Source organism: Sander vitreus, chromosome 20, assembly GCF_031162955.1.
Source record: "Sander vitreus isolate 19-12246 chromosome 20, sanVit1, whole genome shotgun sequence".
Classification (NCBI taxonomy): domain Eukaryota; kingdom Metazoa; phylum Chordata; class Actinopteri; order Perciformes; family Percidae; genus Sander; species Sander vitreus.
The window spans coordinates 356663-372089 of record NC_135874.1 but is presented as its reverse complement, the minus strand read 5'-3'; the positions used below and the strand labels follow the sequence as shown (position 1 = coordinate 372089).

Here is a 15427-nt window from a genome sequence, read left to right as displayed (position 1 = left end):
GAGAGAGTATCATGTTTCTAGGATTTTCTTGTTTTTTTATGAATTTACATATTTTAGTTTGCTCAATGAATTGTATACACTTATTTTTATCATCTTATTATAATTGAATTGTATTATCCTTGATGCTTTGGCAATATTGTTTTCCTGAAATTCATGCCAATAAAGCATTTTGAATTGAATTGAGAGACAGAGGTAGAGAGAGAGACAGAGAGTGAGAGAGAGAGAGAGAGAGAGAGAGAGAGAGAGAGTTTTCCCAGGGCTAGTTATCACCTGATTATCAATGTCTCCTTGAGGTTAGCAAGCGTACACACCTCTGTCGTGCAATCAAACCTGATTAGCTGATTAGCATACTACTTGCATAATGTCGCCACAATTCATCACCCACTGAGTGAGTTCATCGTCGCTCCCCAGGAAACGTTGATCCTTCCCTCAATACACTCATGCACACATTGCATACATACAGAAGATACACACCGTGCCAATGATCAAACTCTAAACTGGAGGATTTTTCACACATGGTGATGTATGATAAACATTTATACAAGATATTGAAGCAGACAGAAACGGAAGAAAAACAGAATTTAATTGGACTAAAACTACTATTTCATATCATCATAAGGCATGAACAGAGCCAAAAAGCGTCCAGACACTATACTAGTGAAGCCGGAGTCTTTCTGCCCTCCCTGGCAGTGAGAGTAATTACACAAATTTCAGTTGTAAAAATAATTCCAAACCTATTTATCCTATTTACTTAGAACATTGTGTTATTTATTTATTAACATTTAATAATTATTAATTTATTATAAAATACTATTATATTATAATTATTAATTTCTTACACTGCACTGTATCTTTCATTCTTGTATTTGTATCTTATTCTATTTTTGCCTGTTTTTATTTTCTATCTCTTTTTGAACTGCTCTTTAATGTAAAGCGTTTTGAACTGCATTGTTGCTAAAATGTCGTATGTGTCATACGCTTCGCATTTGATTGGACCGCTTAAAAGTGGGTGGGTTTATAGTTTAGCTCAGTATGGAGCCACAGAGGAGTGTTAGCAATGGCTCCACACATATGGCCTATCTTATTCCTGATTCGGAAGTCATAGCAGAAACTGGGAACTGACCACTGAACAGTGGGAGCACGCACGCACGCAGCGATCCGGAGCATAGTAGCGTGATGGTCGTCTGTTTGTTTGTTTAACTCATTAAAGTTATCGGAGTGCCCTTTCATATCTGATCGCAGTTATTAACGCATATCCGCAACTTACACGCACGATTAGCTCTGCAGCGATCGTTTTCCCAGACCGGTTAAAATGAAATTGACTGTTGGATGTATACTGCTGGTGGTGTTGTGAGAAACTTTCCATCTAGCGGGGGCCTGGTGTGGTACCTTTCAGTCTCGGATTTTATACAGCCGGGACCATCTGTTGAAGTTTGATCAACCAGCGAACTCTAGGCCACCTCCAGATCTAATCTTCCCAAATATCGCCGACATCAAATGGCAGTATGGAAAGAATGGGAGCTCTACCAACGCGCCTCGTCGGAGAACAATGAAGCGGGGTAGGAGAGGTGGATTACACGAGCGAGCAAGGCTGCCTCTATCGCGCGTTCCCTTGCCCTCTATCATCCTTGCTAACATGCAGTCCCTCCGAAACAAGTCTGATGTGTGCTTGTACACAAATGAGCGCAGGTGCAAAACAACGCTAGTGAGCGAAAAGCTGTGTACAAAAGACATTGAACTGCTCTCAGTCTCCATGCGCCCCTTCTATCTACCCAGAGAATTCCCGCAGATTTTCGTAATTGTTGTTTACATTCACCCGAAGGCTAAAGAAAGCACTGCCCTAGAATTTATCTATAGCACTGTTCAGAAACTGTCCCCCGATGCCCCAAACCTAATTTTAGGTGACTTCAATCACTGTCAATTGGATAAAATTCTAAAATGTTTTTATAAATACGTGTCCTGCCCAACCAGAAACGGGAAGATTCTTGATCAGTGTTATAGCTCCATCAAAGGTGCCTACAAATCTGTCCCTCTCTCTCCCCTGGGTTCTGCCAATCACAACTGCGTGCATCTTATACCAGCGTATCGCACTTGCCTACAGAGGGGGAAAGTGGATACCAGGCAAGTGAAGGTCTGGTCTGAGGAGGCTACGCTGGCCCTGCAAGGCTGCTTGGACTGTATCTTATGGGAGGAGTTTGTCCAATCTTCACGGGACAAAGATGAACTGACTGAATGACAATGGTGGGTCTAAATGACAAAACAAAGAAAAAGGTGGCACTGTAAGGCTTCACCTCAGACATATCCCTGGCCCAAGAACTAAACCAATTTTATTCAAGATTTGACAAACATGATTTTAGCAATGAAATTGTTGGCCCAAAACAGTCTGTTTACTGTCCCTGTCCCAATCAGCTGTCTGTTTCTCTGCACAAAGTGTTGTGAACACCTTTAAATACAGCAAAGCCAAAACAAGTCTGGGCCCAGACAACATTGGCAGCTGTGTTCTTTCTTGTTGTGCGGAACAGCTAGGCCCCATTTTTTATTATATTTTTAATCAATCTATGTGCCAACAGAAGGTCCCTGACTTATGGAAACAGTCAACTATAGTCCCTGTTGCAAAGAATAGCCACCCAAAGACTTTAAATGATTACAGACCCATAGCCCTTACGTCACTTGTGATGAAGTCCTTTGAAAAGCTGATCAAAAGAGAACTGACATTTAGGACAGCCTCCTCGACTCATTACAGTTTGCATATAGACTCAACAGAGGGATCCAGGATGCAACTGTAACATTACTCAATCTCATCCTTAAACACCTTGAGGGCAACAAAAAACATGCTACTACTGTTTGTGGACTTCTCGTCAGCCTTTAACACCACTCAGCCCCACCTGCTGGGTTGAGAAGCTCTTGCATCAGTTCCAACTGGAGGTCAACCTTGTGGGCTAGATATTGGGCTTCCTCACAAATAGATCCCAGCGAGTGAGAGTCAATGGTCACCTCTCTGACTTGGCCCTCTCATCAACTGGCTCACCGCAGGGGTGTGTTCTTTTCCCCCTCTATATTCTGTAAACCAATGACTGTCGCTCTGTGACTGAAAATTAACACTTTGTGAAGTTTGCTGATGATACGGTTATTATCAGCTTACTGAACAACGAGGAAACTTCACACGGTCCGGTCATTGACCACTTTGTAACATGGTGTCAGGATGCCTTTCTTGAACTTAATGACTCAAAGACTAACGACATGTGTATTGACTTTAGGCATAATGTCACTAACACTGTAAAAACTAGTATAAATGGTCAGGTAATAGAGGTTGTGAAAGACTACAAGTATTTAGGATCCATTATTGAACTGTACACACCTGAACACATCAGCAACCGGAACCGGAAGGTAACGCAGTGTGAGAGTGTAGAGGGAGAGAAGACAGATGGAGGAAAACAGTATTATTTCGAGAAAAATGTTGTACTAGTTGCTTAGTTTTTTTGTTTCTTATTAGCCCCCTGGTAGCCTTTAGTCTCTAGAAAGAGCCAGCATCTACGCAAATCTACGTACCTGTGCGTGGAGGACCGCACATTTTTTACGAGTGGTAAACATTAGCTTCAGGCTAACGCCAGCTCCATGGCTACCTCCACACCTGGCGAGTCCGCATTTCCCCACAGGATTTCCTCGTTGCTTGAAAATGCAAACAAAGAAATTTCTGACCTTAGGGAAGAAGTTCGTCGGCTCTCAGAGGACTTAAAAACCAAAGATGCCTTGTTAACAGCCTACCTGGACGTTGCTCAAAATCAATCGCTCCAAATCACAACTCTCTCGGCGGCTTTCCAGGATACTGCGCTTTGGGACCCATCCGCCTGCCCACATCCATCCTCTTGCTAGACACCGACCATCAGGCCATCCTGGACTAAAGTGGTTTGCGGCCGAAAGAGAGCCTCAGGTAGGGCTCCATCACCTCCTGCCCTCAGCCTCTCCAGTCGCTTCAATGCCCTGTCGAAGCCGAATGTTCCCCCGGTAACAGCCAATGTGGTTACCCAGGCTCGCCCCACTTCAAAGCCAGCTGTCGTCACGGGAGAGGACCGCTGCCTCGCGGCAAAAACTTCTGAGGGATGCGGTAGTCAGACGGTCCAATGGCATCCCTTGCCTGAACTGGCCAAATGACAACGTTCCTCAAAAACAATCTTCCCCACCGAATGGTAAGCAATATTCTTCTTCTTTTCCTTGTCCATCTGAAACCGATACTGCCTGTTTTGTTCCTGCCACCGGCCATTCATGCCCCTGCACTCCTCGTCCGCTCTTCCCCCCAACAACAATAATTATTGGTGACTCCATCACCTGGGATATACGTTTTTTTAATGCTGTCACACACTGCTTTCCTGGAGCCAAAGTTGCAGACATCCTGGCTAAAGCTGTGGACCTGATACCCTCACTCCCGACCTCTATTAAACGCATCGTGGTCCATTGTGGACATAACGACATGTCCTATCAGCAGAGTGAGCGCACAAAGAAAGACTTTGGTACTCTCATTGAAGCTTTAAAAAGCACTGGGAAGAAGATTTTTATTTCGGGCCCACTTCCATCTCGAGGTCGCGGAGTATGTCTTTTTAGCAGACTACTCACTCTCAACACCTGGCTCCAGCATACATGCAACATCCACAAGATTTTATTGACATTTTTAATCTGTTTTGGGAACGTGGCTCCCTGTTCAGCAGGGACGGGATTCATCCCAATAGACGCGGCAGCCAGATGCTATGTGAGAATCTGCGGCACGGCGTGCAGACCAAGACCTGGGTGCAGACCCAGACCTTAGATTGACTGTCTGCACCCCGTAAACACACGCACAAGCGCACTTCCCAGTCTCACTCTCCCATAAGCTCTCACTCCTTTACAAATAACTCTGCTAACCCACAGACCAGCTATATCATTCCAGTAAGAATCAGTAATATCAGTAATCACAGGTGCAGCGCTACACGCTCCTCTGTGCTTCCTTTGGAGCAGCCATAATCCCATAACTACGGTGTCTGTCCCCCGACTGAGATCGGTAAAATCAAACGTAAACCAACGAGGTGCTATACTTAACAACCTAATTGGAATTAAAACAACCACTGCAACGATAGAACAGAATAGGAAAATCAAATGTGGACTATTAAATATTAGATCTCTGTCTTCTAAAGCAATATTGGTAAATGGTTTGATATCAGATAATCAAATTGATCTATTCTGTCTTACTGAAACATGGCTGGGACATGAAGAATATGTTAGTCTAAATGAAGCCACTCCTCCCAGTCATATTAATACTCAAATTCCTTGAGGCTCAGGCCGAGGAGCGGGAGTTGCAGCCATATTTGACTCAAGCCTGTTAATCAATCCTAAACCTAAACTTAATTATAACTCGTTTGAAAGTCTTGTTCTTAATCTTCAACATCCGATATGGAAAACATTACAGCCAATTATATTTGTTGTTGTTTACCATGCGCCAGGCCCTTATTCTGAATTTTTATCTGAATTCTCAGTTTTTGTCATGTGTAGTCCTAAAATCAGATAAAATAATTATTGTAGGTGATTTTAATATTCATGTGAACATTGACAGCAATAGCCTTAGTACTGCCTTCAACTCACTACTAGATTCAATTGGTTTGAGTCAGAGTGTGCATGAGGCCACGCACTGTTTTAACCACACACTCGACCTTGTGCTGTCATATGGCATCAACACTGAAGATTTGATAGTATTTCCATAGAATTCCTTATTATCAGACCATTTTTTAATAACTTTTGAATTCTTACTACCCGACTATACGAAATTAAATAAAACCTTCTACACTAGATGCCTATCTGACAGTGCTATAGCTAAATTTAAGGAAAATATTCCAACAGCATTTAACTCAATGTCATGCTTTAATATAACAGAGGACCTTTATGTTAAGTTTAGTCCCTCCCAAATTGATAATTTTGTAGACGGTGCTATGGCCTGCCTACGGACGACTTTAGACTCTGTTGCTCCCCTCAAAAAGAAGATGATGAAGCAAAGGAAACTACCACCTTGGTATAATTCCCAAACTCGCAAATTAAAACAAATCTCACGAAAACTTGAAAGTAAATGGCGTTCTTCCAAATTGGAAGAATCTCGTTTAGTTTGGCAAGACAGTATGAAAACATATATGAAGGCCCTCTGAAATGCCAGATCCAAATATTACTCATCATTGATAGAAGAAAATAAGAACAACCCGAGGTTTCTTTTCAGCACTGTAGCCAGGCTGACAGATAGTCACAGCTCTACTGAGCCATCTATTCCCCTAGCTCTTAGTAGTGACGACTTCATGAGTTTCTTTAATGATAAAATTATAACAATTAGGGATGGAATTCATCACCTTTTGCCCTTAACTTCTAACGGTTCACCTTTGAATGCAGGAGTGCTAGTAAGAACGACAGGACCTGACATATACTTAGACTGTTTTTTTCCGATAGACCTTCAACAATTAATGCTAAAGGTCTCTACAGCAAAGCCATTTACCTGTCTATTAGACCCCATCACAACGAGGCTACTTAAAGAAGCGTTATCTGTGGTTAACACTTCGTTACTAGATATGATCAATATGTCTTTATTAACAGGTTATGTACCGCAGTCATTTAAAGTAGCTGTGATAAAACCTCTTCTGAAAAAACCCACCCTCGATCCTAAGGTCTTAGATATAGACCTATATCTAACCTTCCCTTTCTCTCCAAGATCCTTGAGAAAGTAGTCGCTAAACAGTTATGTGACTTTTTACGTAGGAATAGTCTATTTGAGGACTTCCAGTCAGGATTTAGAAAGCATCATAGCACAGACGGCACTGGTGAAAATGACCTTCTAATTGCTGCTGACAAAGGACTTGTCTCCATACTTGTCTTATTAGATCTTAGTGCTGCATTCGACACCATACCATCCTTTTACAGAGACTGGAACATTTAGTTGGCATTAAAGGAATCGCACTAAGCTGGTTTAAGTCCCATTTCTCTGATCGATCTCAATTTGTCAATATCAACGATAAATCCTCCAAGTACGCTAAAGTTAACCATGGCGTTCCTCAAGGCTCAGTGCTTGGACCAATTCTTTTCTCCTTGTATATGCTTCCTCTAGGCAATATTATTAGGAAACACTCAATTAACTTTCACTGTTATGCGGATGACACCCAATTATACTTATCAATCAAGCCAGACGAAACCAGTCAGTTAGCCAAACTTCAAGTATGCATTAGAGATATCAAATCATGGATGACCTACAATTTCCTGATGTTAAACTCAAACAAAACTAAAGTTATTGTGCTGGGCCCTAAACACCTCCGAACATCTTTATCCCAAGATATAATTACTCTAGATGGCATTGCCATGGCCTCCAGCACTACTGTCAGAAATCTAGGAGTTATTTTTTATCAGGATATATCCTTTAACGCCCACTTAAAACAAACCTCTAGAACAGCCTTTTTTCACCTTCGTAACATTGCCAAAATTAGGAACATCCTGTCTCAAAACGATGCTGAAAAACTGGTCCATGCATTTGTTACTTCCAGGCTGGACTATTGTAATTCCCTATTATCAGGATGCCCAAATAAAACTCTTAGGACTCTCCAGCTGATCCAGAATGCTGCAGCGCGTGTTCTGACAAGAACTAAGAGGGGAGAGCATATTTCTCCTGTGTTGGTTTCTCTGCATTGGCTTCCTGTAAAATCCAGGATTGAATTTAAAATACCTCTCCTGACCTACAAAGCTCTAAATGGTCAAGCACCATCATATCTTGAAGAGTTCATAGTACCTTATTGTCCCACTAGAGCACTGCGCTCCCAGAATGCAGAGTTACTTGTGGTTCCTAGAGTCTCTAAAAGTAGAATGGGAGCCAGAGCATTTAGCTATCAGGCTCCTCTCCTGTGGAACCAGCTCCCAGTCTGGGTTTGGGAGGCAGACACCGTCACCACCTTTAAGAGTAAACTTAAAACTCTCCTCTTCGATAAAGCTTATAGTTAGGGAGTAAGGAGTTGCAGCGTTCGCCTAGACCGGCGGGGGACGGTGTGTAGCCACAGTCATGATGCACCGCCTCCCTATCTCTGCTTCTCTTCATAGAAAGCTTACTATATTTAGGGTATGAGGAGTTGCAGCGGTCGCCTAGACCAGCGAAGGAAGGTGTGTAGCCACAGTCATGACGCACCGCCTCCCTATCTCGGCTTCTCTTCATAGAAAGCTTACTATATTTAGAGTATGAGGAGTTGCAGCGTTCGCCTAAACCGGCGGGGATGGTTGTGTAGCCACAGTCATGGCGCACCCCCACCCTATCTCTGCTTCTCCCCATAGAAAGCTTACATATACTTAGGGAGTAATGAGTCGCAGCGTTAGCCTAGACCGGCGAGGGAAGGTCTGTAGCCACAATCACGGAACACAGCCTCCCTATCACCCCTTCTCTGCAGCTCTTAGTTATGTGGTTATAGTTTTAGACTACCGGGGTACCTCCTTGGACACACTGAGCTTCTCGCTCCTCTCTCTTTCCATATGTGTGTATTTGTGTCACAGAAATGCTTGTTACTAACATAGCTCCGGGGAGCTTATTCCCCGAGTCCTTACGTTCTTTTTCCTCCCAGCATCATCATCTTGGATCATGATGGCACCTACATCATGGTGGCAGCTGTCGCCGTGGTCATGCCCTAAGCCCTGCTGTGCCCTATTACACCCTGCTACGCACTGGAATGCCCGGCTTCGACTTGCTATGTCCGGCCAACGCCCTGCCACGCCCTGTTACGCCCTGCTGTGCTCTACGACACCATGAACTATTATAACTATTACAATATCTTTATTGTGCCTATTATTGCCATTGTTCATCATACCCCCAACCGGCACCGTCAGACACCGCCTACCAAGAGCCTGGGTCTGTCCGAGGTTTCTTCATAAAAGGGAGTTTTTCCTTGCCACTGTCGCACTTACGCATTCATGCATCCTCTTGGGGGAATCACTGGAATTGTTGGGTCCTTGTTGTGTTGTGTTTTGAGCCAAATACTAGTTTGCTTTGCACAGCCATTACGCAGCCGGTGGAAATTGGCAGTTAGGTCTGTTGCGCATTCATTTGGATTGGCTCCCATTGGATGTTCCTATCATGCTATATTAGCCTGGCTCCGCCCTTCTACGTACTTACGCTAAATTTTCATTTCCCTTCAGTACTACGTCTGGGTTCGCGGTATAGTCTTGGGTTTTCTCCAGCCACATTTCTGGTGGTCCAATCAACGAACAGAGGGAGTGGCTGAGAACGGTGACGTTGAGGCTGTGCGCTAGAGTTGTAGTTCCGTAATGGCGGCGGAGAAAGATGCGAGTGAGGCCATTCGGGTCCGTTGCGGCAATGCTGCCTAATATCCAGACGTTAAAGCCCGAGCAAGAACAATCTTTGCTGAGTTTTGTTGGTGGCCATGATGTTGTGGCCCTCCTCCCCACGGGGTTCGGGAAAAGTTAGATTTTCCAGCTCGCTCCGTTAGTGGTGAAGGAGTTGGCTAAGGCTAACACTAGCGATGCTAATGCTAAATATAACCGTGCGTTCATGGGCATCGGAAAAACATTTTTCCCAGTGAAAACGTCATCATTCACATCACTTCATGTGGGAATCAGAGGTGAGAAACTGGGGCTAGATTTTTCTAACAGTTTCCCAGTTGGTGAGGTGTTGTTGACAACTGACGTTTAATGTAGGCGATTTTAGTTCACTGAAAATCTTTCAATGACAATAAACTTTATTGTGGACAAACGCCTCTGCCAAGAAACATATACAGATATAACATGTTTCAAATTATTCATAAATAGGCCTATGTATAAAAACAACACCTTATCTGTGTCCTTTCCCATTCGTTGTCCTGCAGATAACACAAACACCTGTCGATGTGCTGTTTGTATGCTTGCAAGAAAACAGCAGCAAATCTTTTGTTATTGTGGCCTCCATGTTTTCACACACCTGATGCTCTAGGCTACGCCCAACAGTTGGTGGCAGTCATGCAACAAGTTGTTATGCCAAACGCCAATATAACAGAAGAAGAAGAACACGCATCCTGATCATGTGAACGCTGGCAGTCGGAAAAACAACGTAATCACGGGGGCGGTCCCTGATATTCCCAGGTGGCATGAACACACCATAAGCCTTGTCGGTCTCCCCTCTTGTTGCACATGCACATGACATACGTCACGACCAAACGTTAGCGATTGGTTATAGCAGATCCAGAGTGGCTCTGAGCAGATCCAATAGTTTTAAACTTCAACAGAGTACCCGACTTCAAGGAAGGACACTTGGTCAATGGAGAGTGGCCAGACTCTCTGTACAAATGAAATGTACGAGAGTCTGGTAGAACCAGGCTAATGCTATATACCGTTGGAAAGGGAAAGTGACGTGTTGATAGCCAATGACAGCTTTTTCTAAGATGGCTGTTCAGAGAGATGACGCAGCGTATTGACGCGCCACAGTGGGAGCGCTTGCTGGACATCGGGGGCTGTCGCAGGATGAAAACTAAACAGAAAAAGGTGGGGATAGTTTCATTGTGTGTATCACGATACTCTGCTGTATCGATTTTTTTCCCCCACCCCTATTTCTTACAAGCCGCGTCAGGTGGTATTGTCTACGCTGTCACAACCACTGTCACTGCTGTTGCTAGCTAGACAGCTAATGAATCGATAGCTCTGTGCCGCTAACAGCTGCAGATTGATTGACAGGTGGATGTCCTATTATTGGTTGAAATTGGTTGGTTCCAGCCTACGTAACTAACAGCATTTTACAGGAAGCAAATCTGCTTTGATAATTTTTGAAAATACAAAGACATTCATTTTGTTGGCATATATTGTTATATAGGTACACAATATGACTGGGGATGTGATCTAAAAGGTTTAAAAAGCCTTTTTTTAATCTGTCCTTTAAATTCTTTAGCTAAGAAAAAAGAAAAGGAGGGAAGAAGAGAGGTAGGGAACATGGGAAGGACATGGGGAATACTTAATAGTGTGGTTTGTCAGTGCTGTGCTCTCTCTGTTTTGTCTGGGTCTGTTGTTTTTGTTGCCACTGCTGTTTGTTGGCAAATGATCTCTGCCAGCACAGGCAGCAGCACAGTATGGGACAGCATGAACAGCTTGTGCGAGAGCAGCTCGCCAAGTGTGGCTTTGATACTATATACTTAGTACAGTGAAGCACATATGTTCACTACAAACAGTATATATTCACATGTATCTTTGAACATTGATTCATTCATTCAAACATCCACTAGCTCCTAAAAACATGCATTATATCCACCCATAAAGGATACATAATTATTAGGGCTGTCAAACGATTAATTTTTTTAATCGCGATTAATCGCCAAATGTCTATAGTTAATCACGATTAATTGCATGTTTTATCACATGAATCATCTATCATTTTGCATTTCAGAACTGTTTTTAATTACATATTAACAATGGAAAGCAATTCTTACCAGTGTATCTTAACTGGGAATCAAATTAATGCAATTTTTATTTACTGTAAACAAAAGAAACGTGTGAGTCATTATTGCACTACAGGACAATTGTAACCTTTACATTTTTCTAATAAGGAATGTAACAATTCTCCTGGACAGAAAAGGGGGTGGACAATGTCCCAAATGACAAAAACAGTCAAAAAAACGATACAAACAACACAGTCCTAAAACCGTATGCTGATATAAAGAGTCAATATAGTGTGCAGTAACTCCTAAATAATTTTGATTACTCAACTGATATCCAGTGATCACCGGTTAATGAGACAGCGTTTGCAGCACTCTGCAGCAGTTCCAGTTGGGCTGCTCTCTGAAACTACTGTCCCCCTCGACAACTTTTTAAAAGTAAACTTTCCGTTCAGAATCTTATTGGCATCCATTTCTGCGTCTCGTGCTCGCCATCCACTCAAAACGTAACATTAGTCTAGCCCAAACAAGTGCAGGCGTGCCTGTTGTTTTGTTTCCGGTCTAGCTAGATCCGGTGTGGTGTTGTAGTTTTTCTAACGTTACTAGTTGTTGCAACAGCATGTGAAAAAAACTACAAAGTTTGCTTGGCCAAAAAGAACGTTAATCTCGCGATAAAAAGATTGACATGTCATTAAAATGGGTTTGCGTTAACGCCGTTAACGCGTTTAACTGACAGCAATAATAATTATATTATAGTCAACCATTGTAAACTTTGCACACTCATGCGTCAGCAGCGTCCACACACAGGATAGTTAGGGAGGATAGAGAGTATAAATTCAATGACATTGGACCCGTTTCCAGACTGGGGACCTGTTTATGTGACCAGATGGGACTGCAGAGACTGGATGTCAAATGTTACAGTACACACTGTGCGGAATAGATTTGATTGTAAAGTCTGGGAGGTCAGGAGTGGTCCATCATTTTAGAGACTCTGTGCATGTTGCAGATGACGTGGCAAAATTCTAAGAGGCAAACATTTATTTTTTTATTTATAGTTTATAAACTCAAAGAAGACTTGGTTAAGGTTAAAACATACCTTCTGCTTTGGCGCCACCAGAAATAATAGTTGTAGCAGTTCAGGGCATAGCAGGGCGTAGTAGGGCTACAGGTCGGGCGGACGCACATGCAGTTCCGTGCATACCTTATCGGAGCGGGTCCGCGTCGATTAGGCATATCACACGTGCATTTCCCAGAGCACACTCCATTCCACTTGGCGGTTGTTGGTATTTGTATTCCAAAACTATTCCAAATCTTTTAAACCTTATAAAGGTCTGCCCTTACTGTTCTCGTTTTACATTATGAACCTGCCAGAACTCTCGGGTGGTCTAGGACAGCTGTGCTTTCTGTCCACAGAGTCAGAGCTAGACATTGAGAAGCAGTGTTCAGTTTTTTTGCTCCACATATCTGGAACAAACTCCCAAAAAACTGTCGGTCAACTGCAAATCTCAGTTCTTTTAAATCAAGGCTATAAGTAATGTCTTATTTTAATTTAGGGGTTATACATTGTTTAATGAATGTTTTTAATTGGTTAACTGCTCTTTGATGTTTTATGTAAAGCACTTTGAATTGGCTTGTTGCTGAAATGTGCTACCAGCTTGAGGAGCATACGGTTTATATGCCACCAACTGGACCTGAGTATGAAACAACTGGAGCATGTGCTGTAGGCGCTCTTGCTATGTGTACAGTCTGCACAGTGACTCTTTTGGACTGCACACGGACATGGGCTATGGCGACATATATACGTCACGTTGACAGAACCGGACACCGAAGATATAAGTTGGGGTTCTTGTGCCGTTTTATTATTTTACTACAGAAATGTTATCGTCATTTCCCGTGAGATGGTACCATACATCATGGATGCATGAAAACTTGCAATGGTTGGAAATAGTGTGCCAGTGTTGCTCAAGAAATATATATATACCTAATATGCCACATGGTGGCGCTGTAACAACAATTTTACGTTTTAGCAATTATCTCGAAAACAGCATGGCTTAAAGCATAAATTCTTTCATTGGTCTTCTGCTCTGAATATGACATGTGACTTTTTCACAATCATCTAAAAAAAAAAATTAGTTTGAGTTTAAATCATAGAAATTTCTATACATCAATTTGTGTCGATTATACAAGCCAAACCATTTTTTATTCGGCAGGGGGAGATTCATTTCTACTACTTTCCAGACCCCGTTATACATCATAAATTAAATATACATATATCAACACGAGACGTTCAACAGTCTGTCGCTAAAGCTATGAGCTAAAAGACACAAACTAGCACTATGGTCACTGCTGTTGTCGGAAAAACAACACAAGTGTGAATGTTGCGTTAACTTGAAATTGGTAACGTTAAACCTTGTTTAAAGTTTTTCTCATCTGTTTTTGTCATTTGACAGCAATTTACTGGTGAAATAAGTTATTATTGTTAAAGGTTATTGTTGTTAAATTTTTAATAAGTCATTCCCCACATTTTTGTGCTGATCCAAAAATGTATCCGATCCGTGACTCAAAACCGTGATCCGATCCGAACCGTGAGTTTTGTGATCTGTTGCAGCCCTAGTTCCAGTTCAACAATTCAGGCTCCACAGTTGTTTTGCTAAAGTTAAATTGCATGTTTCCTTTATGAGGAAGTCAAACTCACGGTTTCTGTCATATGTCTTTCACGGTGGTTGTAAACAGCTGTGGCTCGCCTGCCTGGTCCTCCAGTAACATTAGTAGTTAGCATGTTAGCATGTCAGAGTTTTTTTAAGGTTGAGTAGAATGAATCCAACTCTGTTAATCCAGTTGCTTCTACCATGGCTGTAGCCCGTTGTTTTTGCATGTTTGCATTTCATGTCTGGCTAAATGTGTCAAAATGGACATTTGACAGCAACACAGGCAAAAAGAAAAAAAAAAAAAACATTCTGTCCTGGAATGAAAATTTCAAAGGATAAAACACTAGCTTAAGCATTGTGTCAGAGAAGATAGTATTTCAACTTAGCATGTTTCCTTGATATCTGATGACATAATGTGGTATTGTTTTTGATTTAATACAGTAAATATATTACATATTGGACCATTAAGTTTCATACATACATATATAAATCATATATATATATATATATATATATATAAATCATATATATATATATATGATTTATATATATATATATATGATTTATATATATATATATATATATATATATATATATATATATATATAAAATGCGTAATTCAAATTAAAATGTTTACTATTCAGCAAGTCAAAATTGAGCAATCAAGAACAGACAATCTCTGCAGTTATTTCAGATCACAGGGGAGTGGTAACTACCAATGGGGCTTTAGAGATGTCTGTTTGATGAATAAATGAGTCAGTGTGACAGGTGCGTTAACAGCCACATAGGCTGGGGATCATAACTTATGCCTTGCATGGTGGTGTTACTGGGTGTTTGGACATTCAATTCAATTACATTTTATCTCAAGACACTTTACAGATGGAGTAGGTCTAGACCACACTATAATTTACAAATACCCAACAATTCCCCCAAGAGCAAGCATTTAGTGCGACAGTGGCGAGGAAAAACTAGAGATAGACCAAGAAAATATTAAAGTAGAGAGAGTCTAACAAAAAGAAAAAAGAAAAAAGATTATAAAATGAGAAGAGAAGCATGCTGTTTCAGCCCATGACAGAAGAATATGACTCCTCAATGGCAGAGACACAGTTTACTAATATCACCATCTCCCTCTATCTGCCTGCCTGCCACCAGTGAGCCTCCATGCAAATAGAGCCAGATAGGAGCCTCTTGTCTGCCTAACAGGATGCGACAGGGAGCCTGATGCCTAATAATGTCTACCATCGCGCTCAGGGATTAGACACAGCAACAAGGGAGAGAGACAGGTGGTAAAGGGAGAGGAATCTCCAGGAGCTTACACAAGCTTTGTTCTGTAAATGGGGCCGGCTATTACAGGTTTACACAGCAGGCTGCTTCTCAAGGCAAACACCCAAA

At 42.0% G+C, this 15427-nt stretch overlaps 1 protein-coding gene across 1 annotated transcript in view; it reads right to left on the bottom strand.

Moving 5' to 3' along the window:
• Window positions 1-15427, bottom strand: part of nrxn3a (neurexin 3a) — a 240667-nt gene that overhangs the window by 173585 nt on the left and 51655 nt on the right. The window lies entirely within an intron of this gene.